Below are 24,668 nucleotides of genomic sequence, written 5' to 3'. Positions count from 1 at the left end.
CCTACCACTCAAGGGCATCCAATTTCCAAGACCTACAACAGGCGCCGCAAAAACGGCTCTTACCAATCATAGGCTGTCCAGGTTCCAACTGCCAAGTTCTAAATTCGACCAAACGGTCACTGCACGGCGGACCAACAGAAGAGATCTCAGCCGGGGACCGGTGCCGCCTGGATGGTCGGATCGGAAAGTAGGGAAGTACCGCCTCGGGTGCCAAGACTCGGGTCTCCTCTGGCAGCGATCGCTTCCTCAGCGAAGTTCCGAACCGTCGTCACGACCAATCCTTCGGGCATCCAGGTCGCCGATGAGCCCCACGTGCCGGCGCCAATTTGTCGTAGCAGACCTCAGCCAGACCCGCTAGTGCAAGGGGTTCGCGCTTCTGTGCACAAAAGTCCGCAGACTCCAAAGGAAAAAGTTGGCACCGAAACTGGAAATACAAAACATAACGTTTATTACACCTCATGAGGTGGTGCTAAAATTCAACCGGTACCCTTCGGCACTGCGAGAAGTAGCCAAAGGGCTACTGAACACATGGTGTATTTATACCCACACAGGGGCTCAAAAGAAGGCGGTACAAAGCATAAGAGCACATTTTATGTCAATACATGGTAATATCGAGAGGCACAATCGATCAGTTGGTGGAGCTATCAGTCTTAGGGGTCTCGGCTAACACATTCCAATCTAAGGCTAACCATTAACAGATGTAGGCCCTAACGGTCAGCGGAGAACACAAACAAGCTATTAATAGCTTGTTGCCGGGTAGTTTAGAGGCCATGAGCAGAAAGGTAGGACAACGCACATGGTCGACACGAGGTAGCATGCGGCAGACAAAATGGCTGCCGTGGATTTAAAATGGATGCTATAACAAATGTCAAGATAACGGAAAAACCCTAGATGTCTTTTGCTAACGCTAAACTTAATTGCCGTTTTATATACAACACAGCTCCCAGCAACACGCAGTCTTTTCAGAGGGCCCAAACAGCAGTAGGCACCTCTCTGCAGGTAGAATTCCTAGCAAGGGAATTCAGGGGAGCTGGTGGTGACGTCTTGTATCCCTGAGACTTCAGGCAGGAGGCAAGCACACTTCAAGCCCTTGAAGATTCTTCTTCAAGATTACGAAAAGTTCACAAAAGTCCTTTTCCCCTTTCCTTGGCAAATAAAGTAACCACTGCAGGCCAACCCCAGAAATAGCAAAACAGCACAGGGGCAGTCTCCTCCTTCAGCTTCCTTGGTTCTTCTCCTTGTCAAAGGTTCATCTTGATTCCCAGAAGTGATCTAAAGTTCTGGGGTTTGGGTCCCCCTTTTTATAAACACAAAACCTTTGTCTCTGAAGGCAGAGAGTGTCTGTACCTAGTCTAAACCAGTTCTGGGTGCACTTTGCCAGTGCACAACTTCTTCCTTTGTCAGTGTAGTCCAGGGTCATCAGACGCACCACAGGAGGTGGAGCCAGCATTGTGGAAGGCAGGCACAGCTCTATTCAGGCCCAGGGGCTACTCCTCCCACCACTCCAAATGCAGATAGGTCTATTTAGCCTAGTGATGACTCACTCAGGCTCCTGGAGCCACCCCAGCCCCTGTCACGCACAACCCAGACATGAAATACACAAACCTAGCAGAGGCAGGCTGGATGGTTAGGCAAAAAAATACCACCTTTCTAAAAGTGGTATTTCCAAACACAGAATGTAAAAACCCCCTTCACTAAAAGATATATTTTAACATTTTGAGTTCAGGCATACTACACTCAAATTTCTACCTAGTTCTCTGAGTCAGGTAGGATTATAAGATGTTATAATCAAACTGCCCATTCTGGCCTATGGGAAAAGGTAGCCTTGCAATAGTAAAAAACAAAATTGGCTGTAATTCATTATCAGGACATGACACACAAATCAGGGCATGTCCTACCTTTTATATACAATGCACCCTGCCCATGGGGGTACCTTGGGCCTACCACAGGGGTGACTAATATGTAGAAAAGGGAAGGTTTGGGACTGGCAAGTGGGCGCACTTGCCAAGTCGACATGGCAGCTCCAGGCTGCACACAGGCTCTGCAATGGCAGGCCTGAGTCACATTTTACAAGCTTCTTCTGTGGGTGGCACAACCAGTGGTGCAAGCCCACCAGCAGCATTTGATTTACATGCCCTGGCCACACATGGTGCACTGTACTAGGGTCTGACAAGTAAATCAAATAAACCAATCATGGAGTCACTAATCCATTACAACAATTTACAGTAGGGAGCACTTGCGCTTTGGCACTTAATATCAGTGGCAAAGTGCCCAAAGCATCTAGACCAGCAAACCACATAGCAAAAATACAGGAGGCAACAGCAAACAAATGGAAGGGAGGCCCACGCCAATGGTGCCAGGTCTAACAGCCATGTATTTGAGACCAGAATTGTGTATGTTATTGTGAATCAAGCATGCCACCTTCAGTTGGCTCCTAGCTTTACCTGGGGGCCAGTTGAGGGCTCTGAGAGATTCAATCAAAATTGCTTCTGCATTAATTGTCGCTTTCATTGGGGCTAGTCTGGCTTTTAGTGTGGCATTCTCATAGTCCAGTTTAACAGCACTAGGTATTGAACTACCTTTATGAGCACTTCTCATAGGAAGAGTTGTTGTTTTCTTTGGAGGTGCAGCTGTAGATTGGCACTTCTGGCATGGTCTGGACTTGCACCACCATTCGCGTATTTTGGCTAGAGGTGGCTGCAGTCCTTACGGCAGCGGCAGATGCACGGGTGGAGATTGAACCCCTTCACTTCCTGCTGGGAGTTATGGGACATAGCTCGACTCAAAAGAATGTGAACAAATTCCTAGATCTCACTATGGTTTTAGCTAAATGGAGGATCGCCATGGCCTGGAAGGCGCAGACGGGCCCTCGGATTGCTGTGTGGCTGCTGGATCTGCGGAGGGCACTGATCTCAGAATCAATAAATCAATAAGAGGCTGAAGCGCAAGTACAATTCCCCTTGCGAAGAACCCCTGCGCAGTGGCAGGGATATTTAACAGCGATTGAGGCTAGAGCCGCTGCGGGAGTTCCATCCCCCTGAACCTCTCACCCACGTAGCATAGGGATGCAGGGTTACCTTCCCTCCACTTGTCATACAACCGCCTCTCCAATCCCTGCGCGCCCACTACTCCCCCCTCCATTTATTCTTGTGTTTCTCATTCCAATGCACGACACAATAGTACACAACCCATCATGGTTCTATTCATATAGAATCACAACACTTTCTATTGCACCAGACCGGCGACTATAGTTGAAATGAGCTTCGTATATATGGAGATTGGCTCTTGTTCTCTCATTCAGGTTACATGTAAATTTTTTCTTTACTTTTCTCGTTTATTGAGCTTCCTGTGTGAGACTCTGTGCCGTCTCTTACGGAGGTATGCGGTCTATTGCGAAACTGGATTTGCAAAGCAGTGCCTGACTCTCCCATTGATAATTTTGTAATTTGCCTATGTTCGACTGTGCAGCACTGCGGAGTGAAGCAGTGAGCCTCCCAGCACAGCAGTCATGGACATGCTAAATTGACTGAGAGTTTTTTTTGTCCCTATCCCAGCCATTCGGTATCATTGCTAATCAATGTTGTCAAATAGTATGTTCTAATTGTTATGCAAGTACTATGGATGTTACATTGCTAAAATCAATGATTATCATTTATGAAAAAAAATAGATTTGCACTTTTGGTAGAAGCTTGCATGGTTAGATTTGATTCTAGAGTGATGCTGAATGATTTTACGGAGTCACAGATGGTTGGGGTGCAGGTAAGTAATTTGAGGTTAAGGGACCATTGTTGAGGTTGTTAGGGTTTAAAAGGTGTGGACAAAATAATGAATGCGGTTTTCAGCAGATTTAATTTTAGGTGGTTGAGTGCCAGCTAGTCCTGTGTTTTCCTTAATGTGTCATCCAGTTTCCAGATATCCTCTTAAGAGGAGAGCTTGAGGTAGAGTTGAATGTCATCTGCATACATGTGGTATGAGATTTGTGAGGATTTCAGTGTGTAGTTCCGTACACAGATTGACGAGCGTGGGTGAAATTGTAGATCCCTGTGGAATGCCCCAATCGATGTCCGCTACGTCATTCTTTGCTGCCATTTCTTAAGTAAGGAGGGGAACCAGTTAAGGGCAGTCCCTGATGGACCCATTCTATCTTCAAGGGTCTCCCTGAGGCATTTGTGGCAGACCATTTCAATGTCACTGATAAATCTAGAAGTATTTGGGCCAGATGTATGACAAAGGAATTTGAAACTTGCAAATTGCGTCGCAATAGCGACTCCCAATTTGCGAGTCGCAAATTGGTATGTACAACAGTGTCTATGACACTCATTGCGATTCCCAATGGGGTCACAAATTGCATGCCTCATGCATATTCAAGAGACACCCATAATTTGCGAACCCATTGGGAATGACCGGCCCCCAGGTATGGTGGCCTGCTGGGCTCAGCAGACCTCCATGTCTGGGACTGCTTTTAAATAAAGCAGTTTTTCCTTAAAGGAAAACGGGATGCATTTTAAAAAAAGAAAATTGAAACGTTTTCATTTCATTTTTTAATGCCCTCCAAAAATATTTTTAGAGCCACTAACAAAGGGGGATGGGTCCCCTGGTGACCCCTTTCCATTTGCAAGTGGTTTACTACTCTTCTATGAAGAGTGGCAAACTGTGACTGTTTTGCAACCGCAATTGCGGCGCAAAACAGTCATACATGGCATTTGGGGGGATATTATCTCCTAATAGAGATTCGCAAATCCTATTTAGAGAGTTGGAAATAAATTGTGACTCACTAAATAGGGTTTGTACATGGCTCTAAAAGGTTTTGTATGCACAAACAATGCAAACACATGCAAAAGTGGGTCGTACATCTGGCCCTTAGTGACCGGAATTCGTTTTTGTCAGGTAATGTTTGCATATCATGTAGAATGTTTACAATGGTAACCTCAATATTGTGTTCAAACCTTGAACCTGATTGGTGCTTGCTTGAAAGATCACAGTTCTTGATGTGTTTACATAGCTGATCGTGGGCACACTTTTCTACCAGTGTTGCCAGGAAAGGCAGATTTGATACAGGTCGAGAGTTGTTTAAGGCATTCTGGTAAATGACCTTTTTTTAGGAGGGGAGAGGCTTGGCTCATCTTCATGCAATCTGGGAGGAATCCTTGCTTTGAAGATGCGTTCGAATTTTTGTCAATAGGGGAATGAAGGTTTGGTCAATCTCTTTCAGCAGGTGAGATGAAATGGGACAAACGAAGTGTGTAGTTTATTTCATTGAATTATGTTTTTCTGTATTTCCCCCTCAGATGAGATCTGAAACTGTTCCAAAAGGCTCAATTTTTCTTTGGGACAGTTGCAGTGTGCAGTTCGGCATTCTTGCTGTTTGTAGTGGGAGTGGGGATGAAGGATTTCATAGTTTGGGCATTAGCTTGGCTGGGACTAGAGTTGATTATGGCTGTAGTTTACCCTTTAAAGAAAGTTAAGAAATAGTTGCAGATGTCTGTCGAGTTGTTTGCAGGTGTGGGATCAACCAGTTTTCCTGATTGTTGTTTTGTTATGCTAGAGAGTGTCCTGGGCCTGTTCTTCTCTGTCTAGCTTTGATCTGATCACTGTTGTTTTGGCTTTTAAGATAGCCTTTTTGAATGACATTCTTTGTCTTCTCCTCTGTTCGAGATGGGTGATGTGTGAGTCCTTCCTCCATAGTCGTTCCAGATGTCTTAGTTGTTGTCTTTCATTGTTTTAGTTTTGGTTGAAGTATGGTACTGGGTGGGTGATTAGACTTTAGCTTTTTTTGGTGTAGTGGGCCGGCCGTCTGAACAATGTTGATCATACTGCTGCAGTAGGGAAGTGTCAATTCTTGAACCTAGGTTTGGTCAATAGAAGGAGCCAAGGAAGCTCGGCACGGATCCATCAGTTCTGTTCTGTTTACACCGATGTGATCCTGACCCAGGTTTTTTCTCTTCTCATTTGACCTTTAATTTTAGTTTCTTGTGTGGATATTTGGAAACGATTTGCTGGTGGTCTGACGAGTCTGTTGGGGTGAAGGGGATCATGTTTACTGTACCCAGTTTAGGGGTGATGAGGTCACGAGTGGCACCTTTATTGTGACCCGTCCCCCTGCATGCTTCAATCACATTGAGGCCCTGAATCAGGGTACTGAATGCTGCCTCTGTGGAGCCTATGCCAATGCGGGTTGAAATTGCGTAATAATATTGTATTAGAGTGAGGTGGCACTCAGTGCTATCGTTGCCATACGTTGCTCCAGGAAGACTATGTTCTGGCCAAGAGGGTGGTATAAAAGGAGTGTTTTCGCTATCAGTTTATTTTCAAGTTATATTTCACCTCCCATGAGCTCATACTATGGTGTGTCTTCAAGCAAGAGTGAGTTTAGAGTTAGGAAGTTTCTGTAAATTATAGCGAGACCTCCACCCTACTTAAAAGTGCAATCTAGACTAAAGATAGCAACATCTGGGGGAATGAGAAGGTCCAGTACTGGGGCTGCCTTTGGGTTTAGCCGGGTTTCAGTTAGGAATAGAATGTCTAGATCATATGCTAGGATCACGTCTGCTATATCAGTTGCGTGTTTTGCAGCTGATCTGTAGTTGTTCAGCATGCATCAGGGTTTGTCACTGTTTCTGAGTCACCATAGTGGGCATTGTGTTTTAGTTGGATATCCTGATGATCGGGATGCTGGATGATATGTTGGGGGAGGTATTATGTTCGCTCTGTTAGTATCTTGAAAGAGGGTTTACCATTTCTTCTGAGAGGTGATTGCTCATTCTTCTGGGCCAGCAAAGCTTTGTTTCTCAGGGTGTTGTGACTCTGCTGTTGTAAATGTGTTTTCTGCTAGCGTTGGAGTCAGAGCACTAAGAAGAGGGCGTGAAGATCTTCTCTGTAGTGAATAGAGGTGTGATGATATTTTTCTTGACCCATTCTGTCTTCCCTGTGTAGTTGCAAGATGTCATTGGTTTGGTTTACGGGCAGATTGTGTGTTAGGCACTGACAAAACATATTGTTCCTTGTGAGTGTTTGCAGGCTTTTCAGACCTGCGATTTTATCTTTGGAGGTGCTCTTCCCTGCGATGAGCTGGTCTGTCCTACGTTCAGTTTTTTCAGTTAGGTCAGCCCTGTGTTGTCGGCTCAGGGTCTACTGTCTCATTGATCTCAAGGTTAGGCATTAGGGGGGCACTAGTGTGCCAGTGGCAAGAAGGCTGCTGCACCTTAGTTTAGCTCTGCCGGCCAAGTGTCAAAAATCCGTACAAAATCATTGCAACCAGACTCCATCTAAACGGGAAAGTAGCAGCATCCTTATTCTCAGACTGCCCGGCCGAATAGCCTGCAGAAATCCGTGCCATTGGAGGTTTCTGACAGTGGGGAGAGCCGCGAATGGAAAGCCTGAGGCAACATGGCGGCTGCCTGAAAGGACCCGGCTCGTAAAGATCCTGATGGGAAGTCGGAGCAGGCCGTACAGGCGCCGGGCACAGGCAGACGGAGCTCATAGAGGGATACTAACAGTGGCCAGTGGAAAATTGTAATCCTCTGTGTAGGTGCTTTTCCTGAAAGTGCCTAATCAGGGAGTCCATTGCCAAAATAAAGAGCAGGGTGGACAAGGGACAGCCCTGCCATGTGCCGCGTGATAAGGTGAAAGGAGAAGATAGAGTGCCATTTAACAGGAGCCTAGCAGTGGGTTGGGTATACAGTAGGACCATTGCGGCAATGAAACCGGCAGGCATCCCTATACGATGCATTATGGATAGGAAAAAGGGCCACTCTAGCGAGTCAATGGCCTTCTCTATGTCCAGCAATATTGCTGCGGTGGGGATTTTAGGGTCTATCCTGTGTAAAAAGCGCTCTAGATACACCAGCACAATTTCCGATAAATAAGTCTCCTGGTCTGTCCGGACATGACCTAGTCTCGTGGTGAAAAAAGTCTTAAAATAAGACAGGAATTTACTCGGGATGTCAAGTGGGTCAGTGAATTGCTGCCCCGTCTCTGTTTGGAGCTCTGTGATGTATTTTTTCGTGTATAAGGGCCTGATCATCTGGGCTAACACCTTCCCAGGGCGGTCCCCTTCCCTGTATACCTTAGTGTTATGGTATTTCCCCATAAAGGGGATTTTACTCTAGGCTGTGTCTCTGTAGTCGATGAGTAAAGCTGCTCGTTTGCTATCAGTGTCCGGATCCAATGCCTGCCCCTGTTGAGAGTCCAGCGCGCCAAGTTCTGCCTCCAAGCGGGTAAGGGTACCACGCAAATCTCACAGCACCCCTGCACTCTTTGATATGCACAAAACTCTCATGTAAGCCTTAAAGCTCCCCCACAGCACTGCTTCGGAATCAACCGACCCTGTGTTTAAAGTGAAATATTCCTCAATTGCCTCCTGGATTTCCTGTTTAAACAACTCATCCTTTAATGCACGGCTGGGAAAACGCCATTGTCTCTCAAAGCCCTCATGGCGAGGGACCCTCAAGGACAATAAAAGTGGGGAGTGATCAGAGTAGGTCCTGGGGAGAGTTCTGATTCCTTGGAACCAACGGGAAATCTCTGGGGTCATGAGACAGTAATCAATCTGTGACCATGTGTTGTGCGGGCTGGTATAATGTGTGTAGGTACTGTTGCCAGGATCTTGTGAGCGGCCCAGGTCTCACAATGAAAACTGGTCGCACAGGGACTCTAGAGCTCTACGTGCTCGAGGCATAGGGTCTGGGGCAGTCGAGGTGCTGTCCACAGTCCGGTTTAGGTCAATGTAAAAGTCACCCCCTAACACCAGTGGTATGGGGCCCAAATGCAACAGTTTAGAGAGTAACAAATAATAAAAATCAGGGGAGTCTGCATTTAGGCCATATATACATATCAGTGCTACCCTGTGACCCATAAGTATACCCACGAGAATCTCAAACCTTCCCCCTTCATCATAAGTTACAGAATGGCATTTAAATGGGATGCCCTTGTGTACAAGGATGGCTGTACCCCTGGCATAATTGCTGTAATTCGGGAAGTACCTATTCGTGCCCCAGCTTTTGGCAAAATGGGAGGGTTTGCTGGTAAAAAGGCTATGTGGACCCGTGTCTGAGTAAATAAAGGACTACCTGCCTCCGCTTACGTGTGGTGTTCAAGCCCCGCACATTCCATCTGGCAAAAAGGTGACGTTTGAAGAGCCAGAATTAAAACCTATCTGTGCCATTGAACTGCCAAGGGATGTGGACCAGTGAACAAGATTCGTGTGTATCTGTTAAACATGTCAAATTTTGTTTCAATGCAAAGCAACAAGAACCAAAACTCTCCCACGACCCCCCACCCAGCCTTCCCGCCCATCCGGAGAGGCAATACCAAGTGCAACAAATTACCACATAGTACCAATAAGAACATCAGCATAATGAAAAACAGGCATCTTGGGTACATTTTGTCCCTGCAACAAATAGTAGTTGGTGAACACCAAACAGGGGGCGGTTTCGCTCTCATGGTTAAGCGATTTCTGTAGTATAAAGAAGTAAGTGAACCATTTCCCAACGTTAACAGCAAAATCTTATATGTGTAACCTATCCATGCAGAAAAACAGATCTGGAATGTCAGCCATGCCCGGAACCCGAAAACAGTTCCATGCTGGCGTCCGAACAGCTGTGCGGGGGTGAAAGCTTGTCTTTGTCTGAGGATTGTTTGGAGTTAACTTTATAAGTGTGGCAGAACTCTTGTACTGCTGTAGGATTTTCAAAAACACGGGCCCGGCCATTGACCTCTACGCGTAACCTTGCTGGTAGAGCATGCCATACTTCAGCCCTAGGTTCCGGAGTGTTGCCTTGACTCCTGTGTATTTCCTCCTAGCATCCTGGACCATAGCTGTAAAGTCAGGGTACAATGAAACTTTGGAACCCTCCACCAAGGTATCCATTCGACGAGCAGCTGTAGACTCGGGCTCTCCCAGCAAGCGAACGTTATTGTGCCGGCTGCGCGCTTCTAAATCTTAATTCTTGACCGCAACCTCCTTAAGGATACGTTCCATACAATCAAGCCTCTTCAAGGATTGTGCCATACCATCCTCCAGGTCTGACGTGTGGGATTCTACTACAACAAAGCGCCTATCATGCACCGTAATCTTGGAGCCAATTCTGCCATATGCTTGTCCAGTGTGTCAAATCGGACATCCAGAGCTTTAAATACCGCCCTCATTTCCTGCAGCAGTGGGCCCAATTGTGTGACATTGTCAGCTGTGGTGGCGGAGGACTGATCACCTTCTACCATATCGGTGGAGGGGTCGGTGGCGTTCTCAGAGACTTTTTCAAATGGAAGTAGATGCTGTTTGGGGTCCTTGAGGCTCATGCCGCAGCAGCGATGGAAAGCACGTGGAGGGATTGGACTTGCTGGCCCCAGTCCTGAGGCCTTGGAGTCTGCCGAGGCAGGGCATCAATGGAACAGGTTTCGGCCAGGGAGGCCCGCCTGAAACTGCTCAGATGCTCAACTGGGGAACACGTCTGGTCCACCTGCGGCAAGAGTTGTGCTTGTGGCCAAATGTAGAGGCCAATTTGCCTTAGGGATTAGAAGGAGCGGTAGTTCAAGAGCGGGAGTGGGGTCTGCTTAGGACATATGCATAGGGCCTCCCGGGAGGAGCTCAGACAGGGGGGGAGCAGTGACGTGTATCCAGCCAGGGTAGCGGGGGAGAGATGGGCAGCACGGGCCACCCCAGAGCCAGCTCACAGTGTGGGATGTGTCCCCTATTGCGAGGGGCCAATGCACGTACTCAAGGCCACGAGAGAGGCCCACATCAGGGAGAGCGAGCAGGCCATCTCCCTGCTCGCGCCGAATTGCCTGCCTGTGAGAGCACCCCGCACCCGCCCCGCAGGAGGCCAAGTGAACCACCCACACCAGGGGGGCACACCAAACCGAGTGGGCACTGTAGCCAGCCAGGGACAGCACACGACTTACCGCACCGCCGTGGTTAGCCATCCACGCCCCATTCCACGGTTGCTGGCTTTACGGCCGTCTTCTCGCCGCCATCTTGCGCTGCGTTCCCTCGGTGGATGAGGCTGCCGATTCTGCCTGCTCTCCAGCTTATAGGGACCCTGGACCGCCACACATGCCGCCCTGACCGCTCCGCTTCATTAGTCCGCAGAATTTAGGCTGCCGTGGTACATGGGGAAATGCCGCAATGTCGCATCGACCGGGAGAGCGTTACTGCCAAGCAGCCATTGTGGTCTCCGGTGAAGCCATGCCCCCAAAACCTCAATAAATAAATTAAAAAATAAATTGGGTGATTGCGTTCGATTGATAAATCCATGATTGAGATTGTAACACCTGCTGCGTGTCAGGGGGATGTTTATTGTTCCCTGGCTCCTTCTAGTTGTAGAGTGGTTGCTATTCTGACCAATGGGGCTGTTTGTTGAAGGGTCTGGTTGTCAACATGGTTAAGCTGTGTGAACTGAAGGGCTATGATTGTCGTTTGGTGAAATTCTTAGGGCAGTGTTGTGGGTCTAAGGTACTCACCTCTCAATGCCTCACAGTTCTTGCAGCTGAAATTAATAACGTCGCTCCACTCAAAAGCAAAAGGATAAGGCCCACTCCTTCAGCACCTTGGTTCAACAAATCCCTTTATGAGGAAAGGAAGCAGCTAAGATTCCTGGAGAAGCAATGGAGGCAAGTGCCCTCCACAGACAATTTAAACATGCTTCGCACAGCAAGATCCAGGTACCACAAGCATATCTTCCTTGAGAAAGCGGCGCACTTCAAAACCCTCCTTGACTCCGCCAAAAATAGATCCAAAAAACTATTCGATATCGTCAAGACTCCGAACTGCTCTCCCCCTTCCTCCGAGGTGGAGGATCCTACTAAGAGGAAAGCGGATTTTGCTATTTTCTTCGATAAAAAAGTGAAATCACTTGTGGATCAGGTCGCTCATCCTACACCTCCAGAGGAGCGCAAATCCTTAGCCATCTGGCAGAGTTTTGACCCCATATCTGAAGATGCCCTTCTCAAGTGCATACGCGAAACAAAGCCCTCCAACCATTCTCTTGACCCTATCCCCAGTGCCATTGCCGTGGACTTCTATACCCATTCCCTTTCCTATTGGGCCACTGTGATCAACCTCTCCCTCTGTCAAGGCTCCCTTCCTGTCCCCTTCAAAACTGGGCAGGTCACCCCTCTGCTTAAAAAGCCCACTGCTGATGCGAATGACCTCAACAACTTCCGCCCCATTACTAACATTCCCTTCCTTGCGAAGATCACAGAAAGATGTGTAGCAAATCAACTCTCTCGTCATATCAAGGACAATGATCTTCTGGACAATTGTCAGTCTGGCTTCATGCAAAACTGCAGCACTGAAACAGCCCTTCTGCAAGTGGTTGATGACGCACTGAGGATACTCGATTCGGGGGGGGTCCTGTCTTCTTATTATTCTGGACCTGTCTGCAGCCTTTGACACTTTCAATCACAACACCCTCCTCAATATCCTTCAACAGAGAATGGGCATGGAGGGCACTGTGCTTAAATGGTTTGCATCCTTCCTCTCTGACAGATCCCAAATGATCAAAATTGCGAACAGTCTTTCGTCTCCTGTGGCGGTAGGTCAGGGTGTTCCTCAAGGCTCTATACTTGCACCCACATTGTTCAATCTCTACTTAGAACCACTGGGAAACCTCCTAAGCAAATCCAGGATTCACTATCATCTCTATGCAGACGACACTCAACTCTACCTCAAGGTTGCCTCCACTCATGATCTCTCCTTCCTAAGCTCTACTCTGGACTCCATCCAAAACTGGATGTCAACTCATCAACTGATTCTGAATCCCTCCAAAACTGAATTCCTCCTCTTCTCCTCCTCACTCTCTCCCCCCCAGTTCAATCATGGATGGATCAGATGAATCTACTTAACAATAAACCCATCATTGTCGACAGCGCAAAATCCCTTGGAGTTATACTAGACAAAAAACTCAGTCTAACTCCCCACATCAATTCTATTGCAAAATCTGTCCGTTACCAACTGCGCCTTCTTTGGGGAATCCAACGCTTCTTCCCGGAGCAGGATCTTATAACCCTGGTGCAATCGCTGGTCCTCTCCAGACTAGACTACTGCAACTCTCTTCTTACTGGCCTCCCCAAATCTCACCTGTCCCCACTTAAGTCTGTTTTCCATTCAGCAGCTCGCTTCATTTATGGGGCCAAAAGAAGCGATCACATCACACCGATGTTATCCACCCTTCGCTGGCTTCCCTTCGAGGCTAGAGCTATCTACAAGACCGCTTGTATCACCCACAAAGCCTTACACTCCTCTTCTCCTCGCTACCTGGCGAATAAACTGAAACTCTCTGGAGGCTCTAGACCCTCACGCAATGCGGAGAAGCTTCTACTAGAACCTCCCACTTTCAAGAAGGAGAGAACAATGGCCCAATCCTTTTCAGGCAACGCAGTGAGAATCTGGAACTCCCTTCCGCCTCAGCTCCGGACCTCCGCCTCCTCCCAGGCCTTCAAAAGGGACCTCAAAGTTCTCCTCCTCCAGAGACACCTCCAAAAGTAATTCACGTCCTCTTGTTATGTGGAGGAAGACTTTCCACGACCATGGAAGTGCCTTCCCAGGGTATTCCTGGGGTTGGAGTGTATGCCTCTTTGGAGTATTCTCCATGTACTTGTGTTTGGTGCCCTTGTGTAACATGCACACACTACTGTGCCCTTGTAACACACGGTTTGCTACCTCTCACATGTTTTTACCTTTGATTCTGGCACAAGTGCCTCCTTGTCTTACATAACACTTGTTCTTGTGCCCGAATGCCTAGCACCTTTTGCAGTATTATACCTCAAATGATACTTTGTTTTCTCTTGTAACTGCACACTTGTCACTTTTTCCTCCTGTGCACCTTTTACTACCTCATGTATTTTTGGCTGCTCACAATTTGTATTATTCTGCTTGTTCACAATTGTCACTTTTACCGTTACTACCTCATGTATTTTTGGTTGCTCACAATTTTTACTACCTCATGTATTCTGTTTGCTCACAATTGTCACTATTACCTTTACTACCTCATATATTGTTGGTTGCTCACAATTTTTATTACCTCATGTATTTTGTTTGATCACTAATGTCTCTATTACCTTAAGAAACGTAACGTATGCTTTTGTATTGTTTCTCATTATGTTTCATTTCTGTTCCTTTTGTGAAGCGCTCTGACACCTTCGGGTAAAGTCCGCGCTATATAAAAATGCATAAATAAATAAATAAATAAATAAAAACAGTGAGTCAAACACTTGTAGGCCAATATCCACTGCTAGAATGAGGATGTTGACATTTTTATTAATTGTGATAGTGACTTTCGTTTAGTAAAGGAGGGTGATATAACCAGTTTCAGGCCATAGGGGATGTTGTGTGAGGTTTTGACTGCCTTGAGGGAGTAAAACACATTCCGCCATTTTGCTCTGCATCTTGTGTGGAAGATTAAATTGGTCTTGATGGTTCTTTTTTAGAAGCAAACATATAAGTCAGATATGAGAGCTTCAGGTGTTGCTGCTTAGGATATTTTGTTTGAACTTTTTTCCTCCATTTTGGAGGGTAATTGATACTGAGTGAGTTGATACCTGAGGGGGGCAGAGTTTGAGGATTTGCATTATTTTGGTTCAACAGCGTCCTATATTAGTTAGGCCAACAAATCACAATGAGGACTTTAAATCTACAGATGGCCTCAATGGGGTAGGATCTTGTAGGATAAGGAAAATTAGGGATCCCAATTCAAGCTTGGGAGGGGGTTTCAACTGCCTCATGTTGGGCATTGAAAAGAGTGATCTATGAGGAAATTTCCTAGTTAGGTCAAACCCTGTCTGATATTATGTAGGGTCTGTACTTGCCGCACATGGAGTATACCTTTCAGTTGGAACCATAGGAGTCTGCGTGATGGTCTCAATGTTGAGCCAACTGAATTGCTAGCTATAGTATACATTCCAGTCGGACCAGCATAAGTATTATAGGCTTTCCTGCTTCTCCAGGCTTATATAAAGGAACTACAGGATCAACTGTAACAGGAAATGTCAATGCATCTGGGGCGGTAAGAGCATGTGAAATCATTCCTGAATTATCTCCCATCGGATTGGGACTCATATTTACTGTTGCTGTAGGCACATAAACAGTCTCATTCATAGGTACATTACTCACTACACCAGTATAGAGGTGGATGGTTAACAGTAAACTCAATTTAGTCACTGTCACTGTCCTCAACTATGCTCATTTTCTTATTCTTGTGTTTACCTTTCTCTCCTTCTCCTATTAGTGCAGGATATGGTCTAGCTCCCTCAAGCATGTATGTTCTCCAGGATTTCTGTTCTGAATACAATATTGTATCTGCACAGGTGTGTATGGCTTTCTTGATTGCTCCTTGAAGTGTCATTGTCTAAGATGGGCCATACGTTCCTGGGAATTAAGCACTTCATACTGGGTAGGTATAGGATGTGGTTTCAATTGATACAGCATCCTCCATAAATGCACAATGATTTCAAATTGAATGTCTCATGACTAGAAATTGTCAATGCAACATCTTTCTCAGTGAGCTTATGCCATTGTGCGATCCAAACATGTGTTAAGGCCCACCTGTATCACCATAGTATGACATGGTGCACCTTCGGGCTGTACCTCTTCCCCCTTTCTAACAGATATGGTTACATCTCCATTCACTAGGCTTTATAATGCTTTCAATAATATTTTTTTTTAATCAAGATATGCAATATTCAAAAATGACTTTTTGTTCAAACCAGGAAATGATTTTCACCCACAATTCTCTGTTCAGCGACTACAACCAATCCCAGCATGGCTTCTTTTGACGTATTAAACCAATACCAGCATAGCTTTACACCAACTGGCCTATACCAGCACAGCATACTGTGACGTCAGTCTCTCTCCATGCAGCAGCTCACCTTCCTTCACAATCTCCACAAGCGCTTTCTCCAAGCAATTTGCCCAAAACAAAGCAAGCAATTTCAACGACTAAATAAGATCTTCATACACATTAACAACAATTTGGAACAATACTTTCTGACCCATCCTGACATTCACTCCAAGTGACACATCGATCAGCGAGTGCTCACTCGGATTGATAGTTATTCCCTGTGCACTGGGATCAACTATACCAACCATATCTCACAATCACACAAAGATGAAGTCCTTATCTCAATAATGCTGTTAATGGAGTCTCACTATTAGTACCATAACACAGCAGACAACTACACCCAGTGTCTTCTACACTGAAACTCCTATCATGCAGGTATATATCCCAGGATCTTAGGCCATGGCGGCCCCGGTAAGCACTTCAACTTTTTTGTATTAAGCGCCACATTAGCACATTAACTTAAATAATTTTCACAGAACACCACACAACTACTGCACAGTACCACACTCTAAGCATAAGCAATTACAATGTGTAACCCTATTCATACTCACACTCCTCCACTGCTATAAGTAATTTCCAAACCAGTAGAACTCCATCAAACCTTCGCCCGAATCATGGGCTTTTTGTAGTTCGGTCAAGGCTTGGGCAATTTGTAGAAAGGACACCCTAACTTCCTCACGTTAGTGGAAAACCATCCGATGTGATACCAGATTTGATACATCTTTTTCTGGGCCCACTTGCTTTTACATTGGTCTTCCTATGAACCTTTTGTCCAACTGGGAGGTGATGGGAGTTAACATAGACGTCAATCAAATTCAATTAACAGTGCAACTCTTTTGTCTACAAAACGAGGACCAGGAATCGGTAGTTAGAGTTAAGAAGGTTTATTACAAATTCAAAATCAAGTTCAAATACACAACTCTTAAAACCATGCTATGCAAATAGAAAATAGCTGCAGGTAGTCCCAACCTGTGGAAAAAACTAAGAATGACTAATATAAGGCAGACAAGCAATTCAGGCAAAGCAATACAAAAGATCAATAGCAATATCTGGTACTCAGAAAAGTGTCACAAGTTTTATTGTGTATGCATGTGTAAACTTAAATCACCTTTGGAAGACTTCCAGGTAAAAGGATGGTTCTTAAAATCTAAAGAGTTTCTAAATCAGAAATGTCCATAAGGTATAGGCATGGACATAATAAGTGAGGAAAGGTGTCAGTGTTTCAAAAGCTTGGTCAAGAGTAATTTTTGGGTCAGGAAATAAGTGTAAGGTCTACTCTAAACCTCTCAGAGTTCGAAGGACTCTGTGGTAAGGGAACCTGAAAGGCTCAGGAATGCATCTGTAAAAATCTAAGGGGCATCTGCCTCTCTAAGTGGTTGAACACTAACTTATAACGGACAGTCTTCTAGGTAACACCCCCTTTGCATCAGGGGTCCATTGTTCCATCCATTTCTCATGTTGAAAACTGAAAGATTGGGGGAAAGTCTCACTCTAGACTTATGAACGACATCTCCTTTTCACGCACAGGTTAGATTGCAACAATACTGAATAGGACTTTTAGTTGATGCTGTGGTTCCTCATGATCTTTTGTCAAGATCTTCTCAGTTCTCACCTCTATCTCTAGTGCAGTTACATATCTAATCTCAAACTAACAGTTCATGGGAGTACCTATAAGAAATGTCATATTAGCAGAAAATAGTAAACATCATTTATGAAGCACAATGAAATGTGCGTGTGCACATTTAAACAAATGACTTTAAGTTTTAGTGCACTAAATTCACATTACATGTAGCATTCAGTAAATCTTTTAAAAAATCATGTATAAGGATGGCTAAGAACTGCATACAAATATATGTGTAACATTAGTGCACACATTACATAAACTTGTTATCAGGTGCTTGGGAGGCTGGAAGGTTCGAAGGGTGGGGGGACAGTTTTGTTATTGGGGCCTGATTTTGTAGCAGTTTTAACAGCACCTGCTGCAAGAGTTTGTTGTATATACAGCAATTTTTAAGGCAACAATAAAAGTGTCAAGATAACTATAGTGATTAATATACATACTGGAGAGAGATCAGAGTTTTCGCTAGTGGCGGTTTTTACCTAGCTAAAGCAGGACAGAGGGATAATATGCCTGCTGCAAAGATCATGCACCATGCAGATCACAAAACAGTTTTTATGTTCATAGCTGAGCGGGTTACTGCTGTTGTCACAGAGATCCATTTGCTACTGTGTAGTTCATAAATTACAATCGCAATCTAGCACAGTGAGCTATGAACAACCATCAAACAGCTGCATGCAAACTGTATGGCACAGGTTAGAAAGTTATGTTGTTATGATGTTTGTTCAGGTAGAAATGAATTCTTATTAGTAAAGACAACCCGAAAAACGGTGGTATATTCTGAATCCCAAGTTTGTGCTTCTCCAGACCAAGCGCTTACCAGTATGGATGACATGAATCCTACACCTTTTAGTACCCTTTTTCTTATGTAACATTTTCTAGACAATGATTTACACACGTATAATTCATTGCCTCAGTATGTGTGTGTGTGATGTAAAATGCCCGACACCCTACACTGGTATTGGAGGCACTATAAAACAAATGAAAGACATGATGGAGACTACAGAGAGATGAGAGGCACTGTTAAGGACGATAATGAGGGAGTCATTGAAGAGCCAAATAAAGATTGTCGTATTCTGGTTGTTGGAAGCTGACTTCAAATGGTATACCAAAAAAAGGTATACCGTGTAAGGAGTCCAGGTATTCCCTTACCAGTGGACAGGGGCTTCCTCTAGCAGTCCCAAGTTGCTGTTCTAGGGGGGTAGTGTGGTCAAGAAGTCGTAGGCCTCTCAGAGAGAAGTGTTAGACATCTGCAAATAGACACAAAAGTCAATAAAAGATGCACACAACTCTATAAGGAGATCCACACCAATTTATAAAAATAACACATATCTTTATATATGTTTAGGCCCCAGAATCAATACCACCAGGAAATGACATTTTTCAAGAGGAATATTTTTGCATTTAAAAAGTCAATACTTAGTGTATTTTTCAGAAGCTTCAAAATTATCTTATGGGAGGAAAAACAGTTATGGCATTTAAATACAGTACAGCAACTTATGAGACCAGACTTCTGGCCTTATGATGAGTATGTTACAAGACCCAATGCAGCACCAACAGGTCACCTCAGGTGACACTGGGACGGCTACTTTAAGAGGTGCTTTTCAGTGTCGGGTGCCCAGTGTTATCCTTTGGGGATCAGACTGGTTGAAAAGAGGCTGCAGGCTTGGACTGGGAAGCCAGTCGTTAAGAACCACAAGGGAGGCTTAGCTGTCATGATGCTTGGGACGTGGGGATGCCTTTGGTCCTCTTCTGGACAGGCCAGGGGCGACGGATGCATAGGTCTCTTTAGGCATCGCATTTCGTCACCGGGAGCACTCACGGTAGAGGGGGCCTGCAAGTGCAGGCTGCAGGAGGCTAAAAGTCCAGAGTGGGCAAGTTCAGGGTAAGCTTTGTCTCTGGAGGGACGGGGGACCATACTGGCATCATTGGCCCTCTTCAGCTCAGGCTAGGTGGCACGGGTGCAGTGGTGCTTTTTGATCTTGGGTTTTAGCAAGTCTGTAGTCCTTTCATGTCTCTTTAGGATGCAGTGAAGCAGCTCTGCTGGGCCACGGGAGTTCCTGAGTCATGGCTGAAGTGATGGCAGTCCTTGGCTTTTGGAGACACAGCAGCTTGCAGGATGATTTCACTTTGACGAAATCGTGGGCAACAGACAGGCCAGCAGGGATGGTGCCAAGTCAGTTGCTTCTTCAACAGTTCTTACTTTCACGGCTCTTCCATCCTTTTGGTCAGCAGGATCTGATTTACTGGTGCAGAATTCCCCTAAATACTGAATTTGGGGGTGTTAGGCGAGTATAGGGTAGTAGCCAATGGTACCACTTCCTGGGGAATTTGGTCATAACCCTGTCCAGGAATTCCCGATTTTTGCCCTCACCAATATGGCTAACTTTGAAAAGTCACTGCCACCTCAGGTAGCTCACCTTAGGGTTGGCATTAGCCTAAGGGTTGACACGCCTATCTGACTAGATAATTCTCCAGCCTGTCCACATGCCAGATGGTTCTGAACAAAGGGGATAGGCTCCTCCAGTGAGAGAAAGCAGATTTACACACCAAAGGCAGTAGATACTTGACGCTCGTTTGCCTTGGAATGTTAATCTGTAGATTATCACGTGAGAGGAGGGGAAATCACCCCATGCCCAAGGAAGCCTGGTTTCTGGCCTCCCAGGAGCAAACACCTTCACACCCTTGGGTCAGACTCTCGTCTTTGGTAGCAGGCTGACAGAAGTCAGTCATCAGCATCAGGGGCTGGTAGGTTTTCATGGGGCATCTCTAAGGTGCCCTCTTGGGGCATATATCACTAACTCCCACACTGGCATCAGTGTGGGTTTATTAATACAAGATGTTTTATACTAAATATCCCTCTTTTCAGTGAAGCCATCATGCAGCTGAAGAACTCATTTTCACCAGTGTCCAGCACATGTTTTAAAAACGCTTCCCTGATCACTTGCACTGGTCGCAATGAAACTGACCATCACAGGGGCATATCTGCTCAGGCAGCTCTGCCCTCACATGTAACATAAGGCACCCTGCCTTAGGGCTTTAACCTCTTCACCGCGGGGCTGTTTCCCCTGCTGTGCTGGGTGGCGGGAGGCGCACACAGCGCCCCGGTGCTCATGACGAGCCACGGTTCTCGTGTGCTCATGACCAGCTGAGCTCGTCACGGCCATACCCGTTTTAATAGAACGTTCAGCACAGAGGGGGAATTAGCCCGCGTGTGAGCGTTCTAACGGCCGTGACGAGCTCAGCTCGTTATGAGCACACGGGAACCATGGCTCATGACGAGCTGAACTCGTGACTTACAAACACTAGATGCAGGGTATGGGGACATGGCACACGGGGATATATGTAATGTTGTGTTCTCACTTTTGGGTCTGTACCTACAATGACAGTCTTGAATGGGTTTAGTAAGGGATCCCTTGGGATGGCAAAATTCTTGCTGCAGCCCTTAGGAGCCCTTTTTAGTACTTCCAGCCCTAGGTATCAGAGGTTCCATTTACTATGGACTTACAGAGGGTACTAAAGGTATCACCAATGGGAGAAATAACAACACCGTTTTGGGAAAGATATCTGGCGCTGGGGACCTGGTTAGCTGGCTTCCAGTGCACTTCCAGTAAAAATCACATTTTTTATTTATTTTATTTATTAAAGTTTTGTATAGCGCTAGCTGGACCCGGAGGTATCAGAGCGCTTCACAGCATGTACAAGTTATATGCAAACAATATCTGAACGGAAAAAAGGAACAAAGAAGAAAATACAGACAAAGCATCTTTGGTTAAGTAAATCAGCTTCAGAATGACAACAGTACCGGAGCGTGATTCCTGGAGTAGGGAAATCAATATAAGCCTTCTTCAGTCCATTCTAGGTTCATCTTGACGGTCGAGAGCGCTCTAGGAAGAGGGCTTTTAGAAGTATCTTGAATTTCAGGAAGGAAGGGGTCAGTCTGATGTGGGGAGGGATGGAGTTCCAAATTTTGGGTGCATTACCCGCGAAGGATTTCATTCTGGTTTTTTGTTTCCGAGCTCTTAGTGGGATGAGTAGAAGCCTGTTGGAGCTTCTGAGGTTTCTGGACTGACCGGCCCTTTTGAGTTTGGCGGCCAGATATTCCAGTTTGCCTGTGTGCAGGGCTTTATGGGTGAGACAGGCTGTGCGAAAGCTGGCTCGTTGGTCAATAGGAAGCCACTTCAGTTCCCTAAGTGCCGGAGAGATGTGCTCAAACTTTTTTGTTCCTGTGACCATTCTTGCTGCTGCATTGAGGGTCGTGGACAGGGGACCTAAGTGAGAACTTGATGAACCGGTCAAGGTTGCGATTCCGTAATCGATTCTGGAAAGCACCAACGCCTGTGTGGCCTGTTTGAGATCTTTGGGAGGTAGGAATGGTTTTATTCTGTACAGGAGCTTCAGGTTTAGGAATGCGGATTTTGCGGCTTTTGAGATGTGTTTTTTCATGTCCAGTTTGGAGTCGAAGGTGATCCCTAGGGATTTCACAGAATTCGTTGGCGTGAGAGCCCGATTGAGGGCGTCTAAGGCTTTGAGCCATTCTTCGATTTGCGGGTTTTTGTCTCTGTTTGAGATGAGAAGAACTTCTGTTTTCTCTTGGTTGAGTTTGAGGTGGTTCATTGAGAGCCATTGCTGGACCTCTTTGAGTGTGGCGTTTAGTCTGTGGATGTCTTCAATCGAAGTAGTTTCCAGGTAGAGTTGTGTATCGTCTGCGTATAGGTGGAAGGGAATGTTAGATTTCCTTAGAAGTGTGGTAAGGGGTTCCATATATACGTTGAAGAGTTGAGGAGAGAGAACTGATCCTTGAGGGACTCCTCTACTGACTGGCCGGGGGTCGGACTCGAAGTCGTTGATTTTTATTCTTTGTGAGCGGTTGTGGAAGAAGGAGGAGAACCATTTAAGTACCGTCCTTTCGATACCCGCTCGCTCTTGGAGGGCTTTGAGGAGCAGGGAGTGGTCAACTGTATCGAATGCGGCTGATAGGTCAAGTAGGATGAGAAGGCTGCATTGGTCCGAGTCGAGGGACATGTGAAGATCGTCTAGGACGTTTAAGATTGCGGTTTCGGTGCTGCATCCCTTTCTGAATCCAGATTGGTGAGGTTCAAGTAGATTGATGTTCTCTAGGTGTTGGGTTAGCTGAGGGAGAACACATCGTTCGAGAATTTTAGATAGGAGCGGAAGGTTGGACACCGGTCTGAAGTTGTTCATGTCCTCAATGTCCAGACCAGGTTTTTTTAGTAGCAGCGTGACTTGGCCTACTTTGAGGCAGTCAGGAATGAGTCCCGTACTCAGTGAACTATTGATTATCTTGCACCAGATTGGGGCTAGGGTAAGCTTCAAGTCTTTCATCAGGTTCAAGGAGAGCTGGTCTAGGGAGTGGGATGAGGGTTTGGTGGCGGCTATCAGCTTGATTATACCAACTTCCTGGATGGGGCGGAATGAGGACCAAAGCGTAGGAGGACTCACTGGAGGATTGCTTAATGATGCTAGTGTCGAGGTCCCCGTGAGAGAGGCAGGGTCCGTGCTGAGAGCCCGATCAATTTTGGCGATTTTATCATTGAAAAAGCTAGCAAAGTTGTTACACAGCGATTTTGACGCCGTCATGTTGGAAGTTGCCGGTTTGGATGTTTGGCTCCTAATGATATTAAAGAGTTTGTTGGGGCGGTTTTTAGCTTTGTTTAGGGCCAGGCTGAAGAATGATGACTTTTTGTTCATGATGTGCTTATTATAGTTTCTGCGTGTTGCCTTAAGTTGATTGCGATGGAGGGAGGAGGGATTATTCCTCCAGGTTCTCTCAACAGTTCTGAGGTGTCTTCTTTCCTCGTTGATGTCAGTGGTGAACCAAGTCCTTGAGGGTGTTTTTCTAGGTTTTTTTTGTTTCAGGGGAGCCAGCTTGTCCAAGGAGAGTGTCAGGTTGGAGTGATAGAGGGAGGTTAGATCAGAGGTTGAGAGGTGCTCCACTTCGATTGGAAGGAGCGAGCTAAGCCCTTCTTCTAGTTTGTCTCGAGGGACTCTGGATGTGTTCCTGACCCATTTAGGAGGAGCCAGAGTGGGGGGTTTGGGAAGGGCCTGATGTTTGATATGAAAAAGAATAATGTGGTGGTCGGACCAGTCGACAGGAATGATGTAGTCAATAGTGATTGATTTCTTGTCCGCGATGATTGCATCTAGGATTGCTCCTCGGTGGTGTGTTTCTTCTAGGCAGTGTTGGAACAGACCGTGCTCTAGCAGGAGGTCATTCAGAGATTGGATGAGTGGGTTTTTTGATTCATTCCATCTCAGGTTAAGGTCCCCCAGAATTAGGCTACTAGCGTTGCTGAGAGCGCATTGGGTGATCAAGTCCTTGAGCTGTGCTCCAAATTCGTTGTGGTTACCGGGAGGATGGTACAGGAGATGGCAGTGAAGTGGGCTGTTAGTACTCGATTTGATGATGACCGATAGGCATTCGAAGGAATTATAAAGGCAAGAGGGATGCTCTGAAATGGAGAGGTCACTCTTGTGAATGATAGCTACACCACCCCCTCTGTGCTCAGGTCTGTCTTTATGGATGATTGAGAAACCTGGAGGCACCAGCATGTCCATGTTGGGGAGAGACAGGGTATTAAGCCATGTTTCAGTGATGAAGGCCACATCCAGGTCGTGTGAGAGGATGGCTTCCGCTATTTCTGTAGCATGTTTGGCAGCAGATCTGCTGTTGATGAGCATACAGTTGAGGTGAGGTTCATCATTAGGCTTCTGAGTGTCAGGGAGGGCCCTGGGTATAGAAGTTAGGTACTCTGGCGGTCTGGGGTGTCTGCGTTGGGGAGGGTCCCTTCCCATACCAGTAATAATTTGGATTGCGGATTTGGGTGAGGATGTTAGAGTCGGGGTTTGTGCTAATACCAGGCAAAGTCTGGGTGACCTTGTCGAAAAGGGCACCTTCCTACACTGTTGCACTGCAAGGTCATCATTTACTAAACTTTAAAAGCTAATACAATTGAATATATAATGGAAAATGTGATATAGAAAACAGCATTTTTGCCATTGTTTACCAAATTTTCTTGGGGAGAACCTCCCAAAGCCCCTCTAGTAGTGGTCCAACTAGCTCACTGTGTTCCATACAGGAGCTAGACTGATAAAATTTACCAGGACTGATTTTGCTTTCCTGTCCATGCCAGGTTCCTGCTTCCATTTTCATTGCAAGGACCAAAAAACAAAATGAGGGATAAAACGAGTGCTCC

At 45.9% G+C, this 24,668-nt stretch overlaps 1 protein-coding gene across 2 annotated transcripts in view; it reads left to right on the top strand.

Annotated features, from left to right (window-relative positions):
- The window catches only part of LOC144823936 (sperm-specific sodium:proton exchanger-like), an 8,804,346-nt gene that overhangs the window by 7,234,116 nt on the left and 1,545,562 nt on the right, over nucleotides 1–24,668 (top strand). The window lies entirely within an intron of this gene.

This window comes from Lissotriton helveticus, chromosome 3_1 (assembly GCF_964261635.1).
Source record: "Lissotriton helveticus chromosome 3_1, aLisHel1.1, whole genome shotgun sequence".
NCBI classification, from domain to species: Eukaryota; Metazoa; Chordata; class Amphibia; order Caudata; family Salamandridae; genus Lissotriton; species Lissotriton helveticus.
Note: the sequence above shows the minus strand (reverse complement) of the source record. Positions and strands in the feature narration are given on the sequence as shown.